The sequence below is a fragment of the Pan troglodytes genome, chromosome 8 (genome assembly GCF_028858775.2).
Source record: "Pan troglodytes isolate AG18354 chromosome 8, NHGRI_mPanTro3-v2.0_pri, whole genome shotgun sequence".
Lineage (NCBI taxonomy): Eukaryota > Metazoa > Chordata > Mammalia > Primates > Hominidae > Pan > Pan troglodytes.
The window spans coordinates 75,158,848-75,174,256 of record NC_072406.2 but is presented as its reverse complement, the minus strand read 5'-3'; the positions used below and the strand labels follow the sequence as shown (position 1 = coordinate 75,174,256).

General features: G+C 40.8%; 1 long non-coding RNA gene across 2 annotated transcripts in view; it reads left to right on the top strand.

Moving 5' to 3' along the window:
* The first annotated feature begins 1,805 nt into the window (after positions 1 to 1,805).
* LOC107966925 (uncharacterized) overlaps positions 1,806 to 15,409 on the top strand; it is a 58,177-nt gene continuing 44,573 nt past the window's right edge. For both annotated transcript variants that reach the window (XR_008537399.2, XR_001706983.3), the window contains exons 1-3: positions 1,806 to 1,908; positions 2,516 to 2,625; positions 4,669 to 4,765. This is a non-coding gene — a long non-coding RNA (uncharacterized LOC107966925). The remainder of the gene's footprint in view (positions 1,909 to 2,515; positions 2,626 to 4,668; positions 4,766 to 15,409) is intronic.

The following is a 15,409-nucleotide window of genomic DNA, read 5'->3' as shown; positions in this document are numbered from 1 at the left end:
CAGGCGTGAGCCACTGTGCCTGGCCTCATTATCTTTAAAGCAGATTATTTAAGGAATTTAAAGACATTTACAAAGCTGATGAATAAAGAACTTTTCTACATTCTGTAATTTTATGAAAAACTTCTAAAATTTTACACTTAACCTACACATATTAAATTCAAAGGCAATTCAAACACTTGACTAAGTTTTTATAGAAACAATTCTCTTCTTGCACTCATCTTACACTTATATTGGTTTATATAATACTTGATTAAATTACATAAGTAAAGGAACACATAGAACCAGCATAAATACATTTGGAAACAAGTGCAACTGACTCTTGGTAAGCAGAAAACTTAATTGTAATTGCCTGCTGCAGAGGTGTCTATAGTTGCAAATTTCCAGCATGTTTTGGCCATCAATCAGTGTGTTTTGTAGAGGAAATGGAGAGCATTGGTTTTTCTGGTAAACTGGTTAAATAGCATTTGATTAAGAAAATTTGCACTGTACTTTATTCTAGATATATGAAATAGGGTTTTAGAAAGTTAAAGTTAAATGGATACTGGTGTTTAAGTATTTACTTTACAAAGTATGCTCCCTTTTAAGGCATCAAGCCTGTTTTGAATGTTAAATTTCAGGATATGTATTATTTTTCCACTAAGCACAAAGCAGTGGTAACAGCCAAGCTGGAAAGAAAGATTTCTTCCTTGTGGCTTAACTACAATTATGTTTTATTATGTTAAATATACATACATCTTATGCAATCCTGTGCAGTCAAATCTCAGAAGTGAAAGAATGGGAGAAAGCTAATCTGAGGTTGTAAAATAAATGGATTTTGAAAGCAAAGAAATGCTGTTTTAGGGATAGCCTATACTAACCTTAAATTTTTTTTTTTCTAATAGAGAACCTCATTGATATGATGGTAATGTATCAGTTGAATAAGAAGTATGTCCTATAGTTAACCATGCTCAATAAGTATTTACCATATGAATGATTGAAGTATGTGGCTGCTTTAAGAACGTTAAAATTATTTTAAAATCTCCATTGCTACAATGTTTTAAATGTTAGTTTTCTTAGTAAATTATTACATTTCTTAAAAATGGTTTCCTGGAACATTGGTTTCAGAGTGTGGCACCTGGTATATTGTTTTCCTGAAAAGCACATTGTAACATGTGGTGGAATGATTAAGAGCATGGATTCTGGAGTCAAACTGAGTTTATATTCCAGTTCTACCACTTACTAGTTTTAAATTTTGGACAAACTAGTTTGACTTCAGTTTTCTCATCTAAAAGTGGGTATAATAACAATTCCTGCCTCATAGAGTTGTTATGAGCATTAAATGTAGAAGATAATATGTGTTAATAATAGATTAACTATTAATCCACTGAATTGTCTTTTCATCTTTGTCAAAAGTTAGTTTCCCATATTTGTGTGAGTCTATTTCTAGACTGTCAATTATTTTCTACTGATGTAGGTGTCTCTGTTTATGCTAATATCACACTGTCTTGATAACTAGCTTTTTAGGAAGTCTTGAAATTAGGTACTGGTCTGTCTTGGTAAAGTTCAATATGCACTTGAAAAGAATGTGTGTCCTCTGTAAATGGAGTGTTCTAAGAATGTCATTTATGTTAAGTTGGTTGACAATGTCAAGTCTTGCAAATTAGGGGCCTAGGGGTCTGCAAATATTTTCTATAAAGGGCCAGATACTAAATATTTTCAGTTTTGTGCTATACATTCTGTCGCAACTACGCCAATCTGCAGCTGTAGCCAAACAATGCATAAATGGGTGTGGCCATATTTGACTCACAATGAGCTGGATTTGGACCAAAGGTATGTAGTTTGCTTACCAAGTTCTAAGGCCTTACTGATTTCCATCAACTTGTTCTATCCATTATTGAGAGACGAGTGTTATAGTCAGCAACTATAATTGTAAATATGTCTATTTCTCCTTTTAGTTCTATCAGTTTTTGCTTTAAGGCATCAAGCTCTGTTTTTGTTTGTGTATTTTTAAACTCTGTTACTAGGTGCATAACTGTTTAGGATTGTGGCTGGGCGCGGTGGCTCACGCCTGTAATCCCAGCACTTTGGGAGGCCAAGGTGGGCGGATCACCTGAGGTCAGGTGTTTGAGACCAGCCTGGCCAGCATAGTGAAACCCCCTCTCTACTAAAAATACAAAAAAAAAAAAAAAAAAAAAAAAAATTAGCCGGGCGTGGTAGAAGGCGCCTCTAATCCCAGCTACTCAGGAGGCTGAGGCAGGAAAACTGCTGGAACCTGGGAGGCGGAGGTTGCAGTGAGCCAAGATTACACCACTGTGCTCCAGCCTGGGCAACAGAGCAAGATTCCATCTAAAAACAAACAAACAAAAAAAACACACAAAGAATTGTTATACCCTCTTCATCAATTTACTCCTTTAGAATTATGAAAGACCTTTTCATCATTTTGATCTGAAATCTACTTTTTCTAATATGAATACAGCTACTCCAGCTTTCTTTTGATTAGTGTGAACATGGTATATCTTTTCCCGTACTTTCTCAGAGCCGTCTGTTCTCAGGCCAAGCTCGCTTCCTACTCTGCCATAAGGTGAGCCACCTCTACCTGCCTGGAGATCGACCTGCGGTCATCCAGTTCCACCAGTGCCTGGCTGGGTAAGTGTGATTTACTCTGACATAAATTAGAAAACTATTGTGACTGCATATTTAATTTCACAGCCCCTACGCTAGCTTTAATCTGTAATAAAACAGACAGACTTCAGTGTCTATATTTCTATCCTTTCAACATTTCGGAGGAAAAGAAAAAAGTGTTTTGATTTGTTTGCTAAAACCTCTGCAGACGAGTAGCATGTGAAGGGAATATTGCATAGACACTAGCTTTTGTTACCTCATAAAGCACTAATTCTGAATACTCTATGTGCCCCTTGGTTACTGAAAAGAGGCAGAGCATCTTAATGTTGTCAAACTTGGCTGCAGCCAAAGTGTAAAAATTTTGCTTTCTATTACCAAGTTATTTTTGCAACAGACACTCTTATATTTTGTTACTAAGTAAGACAACAGCATCTCTCGATCCCGTGTTAGGCTGTATCACCGGGTCTCACTCTGCCTCTGACTCTTGCGGGGCTCAAACTTGACCCCCAGAGATCCAGGAGGGCCATGAGGGGCAGTATTGAAGTGAAGCCCGGGGAGGGGGAGAGCTTGAGGAATGGAGTGAGAAGGTGTGTGGTTCATCTTCCCTGCTAAGAAGAAACACTAGAAAGTTCTATGGTTTGTTTCCCTGGTTTTGTTAAAATGAAGAATCTTTGAGTCCAAAAGCCAAAACAGCTCATCAGGCATGTCACATATCTTTAAGCACAAGCTGGCTGGACCAGTTTCCCTACATCACCTTCTGTCCTTGTTACTTGGCCACAAAGTCACATCTTGCAGCCTGGGGAATCATGCACACTGAACACCTCTTAGAGGTGGTTCTAAAAACTATTTGGGGGGAAGAACAGACCAAATATCCAGAGGTGGTAACAAGGCCCCAGCCTCCCTGGAGAACACTCGTAACACCAACCCAGTCCTCTTCCCAAGGCCTGGTCTCCAAAAGGCAGCAATCTTTTATGCCAAACATACTTATTACAGGGCCTACTGAGGTCCATTTCTTCAGACACTTCTATGGAATTTCCAAGAATTCGTGCAACTTGTAAAATTATGAAACTTCTCATCTAGGTGCTTCCCCTCAGCTTCATTACGCAAGTAACTATTCTAGGTTTTGTGTTTACACTTCTTTGGGGTTATTTAAATATTTAAATATCTAGCCATGTAGAAATTCAAATATCTCTTAATGAGGCAAACTTCTAAGCAGAGACTTCACGTCAATGTTAACTGCTTTCCAACTGCAAATGATGTGAAAGTTTCCCCGAACTAATGGCTGGCTGACTCAATGGAAGATGTCACCTTTAAGTTCCCTGAAAAGAAAAAGTCCTCCAAGCTCGTCCAAGGCCAAGTACACCTCACACCTTTACAGCATGAGGGGATATCAGCCTGTTCAATGTGGTTAAAGGGAAAACAGTGAAACCTGAGTTGACAAGAGGAGAGGAACATCCACAAAAGGGGAATGAGCACAGAGAGAAATCAGTCAGAACCTCAGAGGAAGGAACTGTGCTGGGTGTCACACTTTATAAAACGTTAACTAGCTCTTCCTCTGACATTATGAATCTGATATGATTTGCAGAGACAGTGGGGCAAAATGAACAGAAAATTCATTCTAGCCTAACATTCTTCTCTTCCATTTAGCAAGTGTCTTATTACTAAAGTTTATTTCTCTCGAAACTTGGTCTCTGTGTGGCCAATTGGTTTTGTTCTGTCCCATGGGACCAACCAGGCTCTTAACCTGACCCTGCACTCTGGCACTCAGGGACCAAAAAGAAGGAATGATGTATGCTCCCAGTAAATAATAGTGTGTAGATTCCAGTAAAACAGTTCAGAGAAGGGTCTTGTGAAAATGGGGCTGGAGAGGAATTGTCTTGATGTGAGAAAGGTAGCATGCATAGGGTGGCTGTTGGATATCAGTGTTTTCCAGAAACAAATGGTGTAGTGGAACCATCAAAGGACAATGCTGAACTCAACTCTTTCTTGAAGTCATAGGAGGTGGGACATTTTTGTCTTGAAAGAAGATTATATTAAGCCTGTTGTCTATTCCTTCTCTCCTTCCAGAGCTATAAGTTGGTGCTGTTTGCCAGGGTTGGTGTCTACAGAGGGCCAGGGGAATTCCAAGCGAGGGAAGCAAGGAGAACTTCTTGGACTCCTCAAGGTAAGAGACGTGGTGAGATACTTGAGGATTTCTGGTTCCCATTCTAGTGCCTGCAGCATTAAAGAGCCAACAAGGACTTAGGACAGAAGCCCATGTCAGGAATAAAGCATGTAAAATAGACTCAAAATTTGTCTGTGCCAAACCTCTTAGGAATGGAGTATCTGCTTAATGAAGGAGAACCCATCCATATACTTAGGAGTTGGAACACCAATATATGAGAGTTCTTAACCTATGGGAACTCTAAAAGTGCTCCTAAATTTGAATTCCCTCCCTTCCATTCTGGCCGAGACTTGGCTCCTAGGAAAATAGCAAAGTGCAAAGGTGTTGACTCTAGTCAGTTAATAAGTCCACTAGTGTTTCTGCATTACTCACTGTTAGTCACCAAGCATTCACTAAGCATCCACTGTGAGCATGAACAGGACTACAGGCTGTTAGTTGTGTCATTTGCTGATGTGTCTGCCCTCTTCTACTGCTCCTACTTCCAACGTCTATGTAATATTTTGTATCTCCTGACAATGCAGCTGGGTTGGGTACTAACAAAGAAGGCCAGAATGAGCTCAAGGGTATTGCATTATTGCTGGAAGAGTGTTCCCATTAATAAAAGCTGGCATTGTGTAATGTCATTCACATATTACTGTACATGAGATGATGCAATGTGATGCTGGCCTTTGATTCACCCAGAGCTTAATGGGAGAATGAGACTGGTCATTCCAAATCCCTGAATTTTTACCACTGAGAATCATAAAATATTAGAGCTGGGAGGGACTTTAGAGAATAGCTCACCCAACCTCCTTTGTTTTACCAATGGGAAATTTGAGGCTTATGTTATTCTTTGTTGAATGTACCAACTGGAATCTGGCCAAAGTGCCTGTTTCTACTCACAAATGTAACGTTTGGAAACAGATTGGGTCCTGTGCCATCTGCTACCATCCTTGGTAGACTAGAAGACTAGGAATCCAGAATAGTTCCAAACCGTCTATGCACTTCATCTACATTATTAGCATCCCGGTTCCAGAAATTCTCTCCCTGAGGGTACTAGTATGTGGCACAAAGGTAGGGAAAATAAAAATAATTCTTGTTTTCTTATAATTTCATCTGATTCATCACTGCATCAAGGTGAGCTCGCTAATCTTAGATCTCAGATCTCCAGGGCATGGGCCCAGCCCTCTTTGTTTGATACAGAGCTATGAAGGCTGTCCAGCTTTGGTAGCAATCTCAATGGCATGTTTTTGTTGGACCATTTAAAAAATGACACAGTCCCCACTGGAGCTTGCACCTGTGTGTTTGTCTACCTTCTGCTGTATCTCCTTAATAGGGGAGGCAGGTAGTCTACCTGTTTAGAATGAGTTCAGGCTACGTAGTCTACACAACATCAGGATATGGAATGTGTAGTTCACAATTCACTTTTGCCTGAATTATTTGTGTAATTGTGGAATGGGTTAGAAAGGGCATTTTAAAGAGTTATTCTTGGCTGTGGTAGGCTTTGTTCAATGGAAACATGTTTGGCTCTGTGTGAGCTGGCCTAACAGAGAAGTCATGGACAACATCCTGTTTCTTAGGAAAGCTTTCAACTGAAGAGTACTGCAAAAATCTTGGGGACACGGAGCCAAATGAAGCTGTTGACCCAGGGTTGGCCATCACAAGTGTTTTGTAGCCAAGGAAAAATTTGCCTGAGATCAAGATGCTTAGCAGGACTCCTGAGAGTGCCAGAAAGGAGACTGGAAATTAGTAGAAGTTGCTTCTGTTTTTGAGAAGGGCCCTTCTGTGTTTACATAATACAGAGTTTTTGAAATAGAAACCCCTGGCCAGAAAGTTAGAGGCCAAGAGAAGAAATAGAAATTAAATGAAATTCTTCCTTCGGCCTCCCCCTCATCTCTGTAAAAATAGACAGAGACTTCCTTTTCCACTTACAGATGGGGAGGGCACTGCTTTGCAGTTAGAGCTGAGTTGTGAGGTTGAGGCAAACTGGGTTGGTGTTGGCAGTTCAGAATTACCATCTCTTCGAATTGAAACCCATACCCTAAAGGGTCTTTGGATTGGGAAATAGTGCAACCTCCCCATGCATAAGAGTAGGAGGCACTCCATTTAACTCTAGAACACCATTTTTTGGCAAGCCTAGCATTTAGGCTTAACTTAGCTACACCCTTCTCCTACTTTATTAGAAGCTGGGCATTGAAACTTATCCCTGCCACCTACTAGAGAGAGAGCAAATAGTATCAGAATGGTCTTTTGAAGGATCTGGTATGTTCAAGAGACAAACATACAGTTTTGTTTTCATTCATTCACTTGCTTAATAAACATTTATTCAACTTCTGCCTCTCCTAATCTGTGTGATTTGCCATGTTTGTGGAGAATGGAATATGAAATTACTGAGTCTTGGCCATCCACGATCTTTCACACTAGGCAGGGAGATAAGACAGACCCACAAATAATGATAATAAGCAGTGAAATGTAACAAGCTCCTCAAGAAAGACGGAATGAAAGGTTATAGAAATTCAGATTAGAGGAGGACCTAGCTGAGCTGAGGAGGGAAGGCTTCATGGTGGAAGTGACAGTAGGAATGATGAAGAGTAGAATTCCAGGTGATGAACTGCACATGCAAAGGCATTAAGGCCACAAAGCATGGAGGTATGTTTGGAAAATAATGAGGCCTCTAGTTGGAGGTAATGTAGAGGATGAGTTGAGGGTAATAGGCACTAAGACTGAATGGAAACTTTCAAATGCCAGAAGAACCTGGAATGTAAGGTAGGAGAACAATGAAGAATCACTGAAGATTTCACAGAATGAAAACAAACTATGCTGTAGAAAAATTTATCTAGTAGACGGGTTTAGAAGGTGAGATAAGAAAGGGGAGGTAATTCAAGAAGTAATTAAAACAGTCTGGGCTATAGACAATGAAAGTCATGAAGAGGAGTGGGAGAGTGAGAGGAAGAGGAAGAGGCAGTAGAAACACAATGAGAAGGCAGAGAGGAGACACCATGGCACTAACGTGGCAGCTGATCAGATGCGGGGTAGGTAAGGTAGAACACCTGTCAAAGATGACTGAGGATTTTTAGTTTGGTTGTAATTCCCCACTGGGTAATGATCTCGACTGTTTCTGTTTAGGGAGAAGGGTTTAAGAGAAAACTGATTGCTAGGATGAATTTGTCCAGGGCTTATACCTGGGAGCTATAATGATCTCCAAAGCAGTAGCCTCAGAAAATATATTGAGGGCTACACTGTGATGGAACTTCCTTGAGGGTGACAGATACAGAGAATGTGCAAGGCAGAAAATACCTGCTTTCAGTGAGCTTACAGTTGGAGAGGCAAGAATAGCACAAACGAATAATGCCACACTCTATAAGAAAGAATATAATGAATGGATTAATTATGTATTCAAGATTGTGAATTATACAGACATTTAGAAGCAAAGAAGAGCAATGAAACAGGTGGGGCTTCTTGGAGGAAATGTTACATAAGGTGTTGGGATTTGGAGGGAAGGAAGAGAGAAGTAGGAGAACACCACATATAAAGGCAGAGTGCTGGGGGTGGACAGTGGTGTTTATGAGGGACTGAACAGACTAACCTGGACATCTCTTCTACAGGAACTTAGAAAAGTTCTCAGTCATCTGAGGGGTATGAAGGGTGCAGGAGAAAGCAAACATTGAGCAAGATTCACAATAGGAGCATGCAAATATCATGCACTACTCATATCAGTGGTGCATAATATTTGCATGCTTCTATTGTGAATGTCGACTATTAATGTAACCATATAATATTACTCTTTTGGGGTGATGGGGGAAGGAAAGTTGGGTGTGTGTGCATGAAAGAGCAAAGTTCCTATCTTCTTTGGCAGGGAACCAATAAATAATGCTTAAAATTAATACATCAAGAAATGGCATTGTAAGCACACCTACAAACATAGAAATGCCTAGGGAAGGCAAGAGCTGCATGAGGTGAGGGTGGTTGCCTCTGGGGCAGGAGGATTGGGTTAAAGTGGGGCAGAGGGCTGCGAATATTAATTATATGATGTGGATTTAAAAACTAAGTATAGTGTTATAGTTTTTGAAAAAAAGAATGGAATTTTAAAATGCTGATCTGATTTCATCCTGAGGTGATGATTGGAGTGCATAAGTAAGACAGGACACCTGGGCCCACTGTGCTGCCTTTGATGGGGAGCCTAGGATGATTTCCTGGGAAGGTCCAAGGCTGTCTCAGCCAAGCTTGCTCCCTGGTTTTTCCACCTTCCTGGGAGGGTCCCCCAAACTCAGCTCTCTCAGGCCCCTTTCCTTTTGAAACACTGCCTTAGCTTTCCATCTGGGTTCTTCCCTCCATCTGGTCCAAGGCAGCTGGGTGGCAGCATCCACAGCACCTCACTTCATTGATGGCCCCATGGAAACAAGCTCCAAACTTTCATTTCATCCTACTGCAAATTATTAACAGAGGATGTTTCCTGTTCATGTTTATTAGCAATGGACTAATAAAAATGATAACTGTGAGAAAGGGATAAAGTTGAATCTATCTTACAGAGTTCTTACCCTCCTGGTCTCGGGCTGTGGTTCTTAATTCCATTGTCCATTTCTAATGATCTGGTCTGGACTTGATTGTCCCATTTTTATTCCAGATGGCTCATCCAGCCAAGAAAAGAAAAAAACAAAATCCCGGGCAAGAACCGTTAAGTGTCACAAGTGGATGATTTGCATTTCTGGGGATCCCCCAGATAGGGGAAACCTATTTAAGTGAATGCTTGTTCTATAAAAGAATTGTTCTTCTCTCTCCAGACTAAAAATAATCATCAGAGTTCTCAGTTTATTTTGAACATATCTTCCTCCAAGCTTCTCAACTTCCTCTACTCAGCCCCCCTCCAAAAAAGAAAAATAAAGTTCTTTAGCCTCTCCAGATCTGGGGGAAGGCAGCAGCAAAGGTACATTAAAGTGGGAGACTTGGAAATTCACCTCAGCTCTGCATCTTTATCAGGGAGCCTTCCCGGGCCTGCAGCCAGGTCAGAGCTGTATCATCAGTCTGAGTAGGAAATCCATGAAAGATGATTTCACCTACCCTGATCTTCATCATTCCCCAAGAGCCCTTTCCCTTCAAAAGTCCCTGCTTTCAATCCTAGGTTTCTGCTGGGAAAGCAAAAGGTTTTCTTTTCGTCTTTCCGCTCCCTCTTCCTTCTGTTTAGAGCAACACAGCTCCAACTCCTCGCTCTGGGGCATTCCAGTTAACAAAGAACCTTTGTCTCTGGCGGATCCTCAGAAATGGGGCCTTCTGATAGGCTGGCTTGTTAGTGATCGAAAGCCCCAGGCACTCAGGTGGCCCAATGTCTTTATCTAGCTTTTTAATAGCCAACTATCAGTGATAAATGGGACATAAATATTCAGCAATAACCAATAAAAGCCCACACTGATTTCTCAGTCATTGGGAACCGCCCCCCTCCCCCATTTCTGAATAGCATCCACTTTTATCTCAAAAAGGCGCCAACAGTTTAGGAACCAAACTTTGTTAGTGTCCTCAGGCTAGGACTCTGGCCGCATCCTGGGCCTCTTAGGATCTGCACAGAAAAGCTTGAGGGAGTTAGGACAGTCCTCTCATCTCCCCTGGGGTTGCAAGCATTTTTGCTTTGTTTGTTTTCTAGTTCTGTAGAGTGAGTGAAGGAAGCAGGGAAAGGAGTCCCAGCACAATAGCCAGCCCTCCAAAGGCCCTGGGCTCCACACCGAAACGAACATGGAGGGAGGTAGCTGTGAGAAGGGGAGATATCCTGGCTACCTACGTGGTTCCTTGCTTCTTGTAGCTTTCTAATAGTTTGTAGCTGGTTCTGGCAGCACCCAGAGCAGAACAGTGGGAGGAACTGGGCACCTCCAGAGATATCCTCACTGATTTCTGGTTGCCATGTATCCAGTCACTGCTCATGCCAATGGAGAAGGCCTCAGGAAGAAGCTTCAGAGACTGGAGTGAACCGGACTGGCCTTGGTCACCGGCAGCTTCATCCTGCTGCGAAGGCCACCAGTAGAGGAAAAGATAGAGGGAGAGGAGTCTCTGCAGCAGAGCTTCTTCCAAAATATGGGTCCACAGGCTAATGAGAACCTCTCTGGTACTACTCTCCCCAGGCTCTTTATGGACATAAAGATGGCAACAACAGACACAGGGGACTACTATAGGTGGGGGAGGGAGTGGGACAAGGGTTGAAATCCTACCTGCTGGGTACTGTGCCCACTACCTGGGTGACAGGATCAATCATACTCCAAGCCTCAGCATCATGCAATCGACCCAGGTTACAAACCTGCACATGTACCCTCTGAATCTAAAATAAAAGTTAAAATTATATGAAAAAAAGATTATGTTTTTCTAGTCTAGGTGGATGATCAGATGGCTCCTCTCTTTCCTAACGGCATTTACAGCCCTTCAATGTGGGCCATGTGAGACACTGGTCTGAGAAGAACTTTATTAATTGTATCTCCTGGGAGCACTCTGAACTACTTAGTTTCCATTCCCAGAGTGAAACACACACACCTGTTTGGATTGCCATCTTTCCCCTCCCTTTCAGCCTGGATTCCTCGGAGGTAGCATTCGCATTTGGGAGAAACTATCTGCCCCTTGTGGGGAAGCTCTTGCATCCTTGAAGAGACAAACCCAATTTTATCCCTTCTGAACCATTGCAAGTTTTCTGCCAGTTGTGTAAACTACAAATGTCTTAGAAATATTAGCCCGGAAGTTGTTTTTTTTTTTTGGTTTGTTTTTGTTTTTGTTTGTTTTTAATTCCCCAGCAGTTTACACAGTTTTGAGAACAGTTGTTTTTTTTTTTCCACAAGCTCATGTTTGGAGATTCAGAAGCTCTTGGCTATCAATCATACTACTTTATTCCCAAGTCTTTCCACAGTGTTGAGGCTTCAGAGCTGAGTTCCTTCTGAGTTACTCTGGACTAAATTTCATCAGTCAGCCACTGCCTCTTCAACATCTTTGTATCTAGTCTTCTCCTTCTCCTTAGGAAATGTCTTGACTTCAGCTTATTTTTATGGGACAGTGTCCCTGGTGACTCAGAGAGGAAAGGAGAAATCCAAACTCCTTTAGCCTTGTGCACAGAAACTGAAGTTTTAGAGGAATAGTTGGGTAGGTTTTTTTTAATGGGCCATTGGTTTTTCTCTCCTTGAGTCTTGTCTCTTTGCCATCTTTGTCTTCTCTCCTTCCATCCTCAGCAGAGTTCCTGAAAGTCTAACTAAACTTAGCCCCTTATGGCTGGGTAATTTGGAGAAATGTTGCCTTCTGGCATTTTACTTTTGTGAAATAAATGGGCTCAATGAATAACTGGTATATTCTAAGTCATAAATTAATTTTATTCTCTTTGTTTTATTCTCTTTTCTTCTTCTTTTTCCTTAAAAAAAAAAACCCCTTTTGTTCCTTTAAGAAAGAGGACATATTTAGGAAGTGTTCTGGCCTACCAATCGTTTAGTATTTATTTGAAGGCTGAATTACCAGGATTAATGCTATAGATTCATGACCACAAATATGGGTTAGTTAGTAGCTGTATGTTGAAGAGAACTGTGCTCAAATTCTAGCATGATGCTTATAGCTTCATGAACTTGGGCAAATTAATTAACTTCCCAGAGCCTCAGGAGTTTTATCATTAAATGAAGAATAAGGACATGCTTCATAAAATTGAGGGTAAAATTACATAGTGTGTGTAGCACAAAGCCTGACACATTGCAAGTTCTCAATCAGTGGTACCTATGGTGTCAACTGCATAGACCACTTTTAAAATTTTCCATGGGAATTAAAAAAATCTTAACATTCTTCCCCTGTCCATTTAGCATCTTTCTGGCTCTCATTCATAGCAAGTGATGTATTCTGAAGGAATACAAAGTCATTTTGAAATTAGCTTAAGCAAAACTTTCATAGAGAAGTCATTTCTAGTCATCTTCAAAGTGTGTACATTTGTGTGTGTGTGTGAATGCATGCACTACTCTAGATAAATTTCTAATACCTAGAAAGTTCTTTTTAGTACTTCTTGGCTTTCTAAAATGGATAACAGAGAATTTATTCAATTGTTCCTTCTTCCATGAAATCTTTCACTACACCCTGGAAAACCTGATGAGCTTTGAAACTCTGTACAGCCCTCGGGAAAGATGCTATTTTTCTTACTAGTATTTCTTAGTGATTTACATTGTTCCTCTTTTCTACTACACTTTAAGTTCCTGGAGGGCAGTGCCTTTCTCTGCTTAGTGCCTTCCATGGCACCTAGCAGAGTCTCACGTGAAGTAAAGTAGACATCAGTTCAGGATTAACAGCCTGGACTCTAGAGTCAGACATGCCCTTAGGTCCAATCCCACTACTTTTTGACTCCTCAAGCAGCCTTACTTAATCTTTTCTGAGTCTCAGTTTCCACTTTTGTCAAACTGAAGTGTTTGGGGTTGTTACAAGCATCAAAGAAGCATATATATATATATATATATATATATATATATATATATATATATTCTCAGTTCCTGGAATGTAATGAGAAATGAATGAAATTGTAGCTACATCTAATTATCACTATTATTCATGTGCTAAATATATGCTTGTATGTTGGATGAATGGACAGATAGATGGATGGATGTCATTCTCTATAGCTGCAGCAAGCAGACCTTGCAATGAATTATAAAAGTATCCCCCCAACATTCTGATCTGCCAGGACTCCAAACTGGAATTAACATTGGGGATTTCCATATTTTTAAAGCTCCACCTCCACTCTCAGTTTTGTTCTGATCTTCCCTGTGATACTTGAGTTTTCTTCTGAGATCTGATACCTGACACTCCCTGACTCTCTTTTGTATAGTGAAAGCCCATCTTTTGCTGATAGACTATTGCCAATAGCAATATTATTTCTAGAAGGATAATCCTTACCTTGATGGCTACTTTCTAACATAAACAGAGAAGAGAAAATAAAAGAATACCATTTCCACACCAGGTAGTGGAGAGATAAACAAAGATGTCAGTAGTCGCTATGGTAGGAGAGTGCTTTTGCACGCTCAATTACCTGCCTGAGCTGTTGGCCTGCTTCCTGTCTGCTTTTCTTTACATTGCTTGACCTTTAGACTGATGCTATTAAAATACATACCCAGTGCCACGTAAATGGTTTTCAATGCCTGGCTGCTTAGAGAAAACTCATTGACATGCAGCGTACAGTTACTTATGCATGTGAAAAAAAGAGATTAAGAGTCCTTTTCGACACCAGCTTGCTAGGATCATATTTTGTTGTGGCCCCTCTATAGATTACTGACCTCCCTATGGGTTTTTGGCCTCAAATGACACTGTAGCACCTGACATCTCCTTCTTTAGCTACCAGGTATGAAGGTGTATCTGTGGCTAAGAGGTTCTCTGCCCTGAGATCAGTCCTGGGCTCGTTGCTGAGTCACTAGTGGATGGAAACAGTAGCCTCATACTCATTTACACTTCTATGATAGTCTAGATTCATCTGTGTCTTTGACCTTTCTCTTGATTTCATTTAAATCCAGATACTGGAGTCCCTACTTTAAGAATACAGAGCTCTTCCCCACCCTGCTTGTTCGCTCTTACCGTTCTCTCCCTGGAAAGGGAAACAAGACTATAAACCTGACATGGATTCCGATCTTAAAAATATCAGCATGAGGGTCCAGATGGATAAGAATGCCCCTGTGAATTGAACTGTAGCACTTTGGTATTCACAGAATGATTCATCATTCATCCATTTATGTACATTTTATATAACAAGTTCATCTTCATGCATTTGTTTTCATTTATGTCAAACCTTAGGAGGAAACAGAAAGGAGTAGAAGAGCTGTTCTTGCTTCTTGACAAGATAGATTATTATAAGGTAGAACTTAAAGAGAATGGGAAAGATATTAAGAGCATGACAGTGGAGAGCTGGTCATGTTCCATAGGAGAGATGAATCTGAACTGGATCCTGAAGCAGAAAAGAGGGTTGGGTGCCTAGAAATAGTGGATAAAGACATTTGACCTAAAAGAACAGTGTCTGTTATATCAACATGACTGTTGAGAACTAGCTCCTGCATATCTCTCCTCTTCCCTGAAAAGGGGGTATTGAACTAACTTTAGAGTCAGTTTACAACCATTGGTTTTACTGCCATGAAATAGATGAATAATAACACAGGTAAGAGAGATGCTATCTTCATTCTTGTGAGCTTCTACAAGGCTGTTCTTGGCATAAGCAAAGTTATGAAAGCCATTTCATCCAGCCTCATGCCATTAGGTAAGATGAATTCAGCATGGGGGGCATCTTGTTGCCAATAGGCTAGGATACTTCTAGTACTCCATGATGCATTTCTTCATGTGTTCTGATTCTAGATGCTAAGGCAGTAATGACAGGACATGGAGAAGGCTTGCCTCTGTGAGTTTCCATACTCACCTCCAGCTACTCTGCCACTTGCTCTCAAGGCTCCAGCCACATTGTCCTTCCAGAAGGCCCATCTCAGGCTCACATCACTATTGTCTCTACCTGGAATCCACTTTCTTCCAGTTATTGCTTGGCAAACTCCCACCCATCCTTCAAGTCTGTGAAAATGGATGGGACCAGATCTGGTTGCTCCATGGTGCCTATGCTATTCCTTCATGACCAAATTGTAATGAAAGTGTTTAGGTGTTAAAATATTTTCTCTGTATCCCCTATTAGACTATAAGTTCCATGAAGTC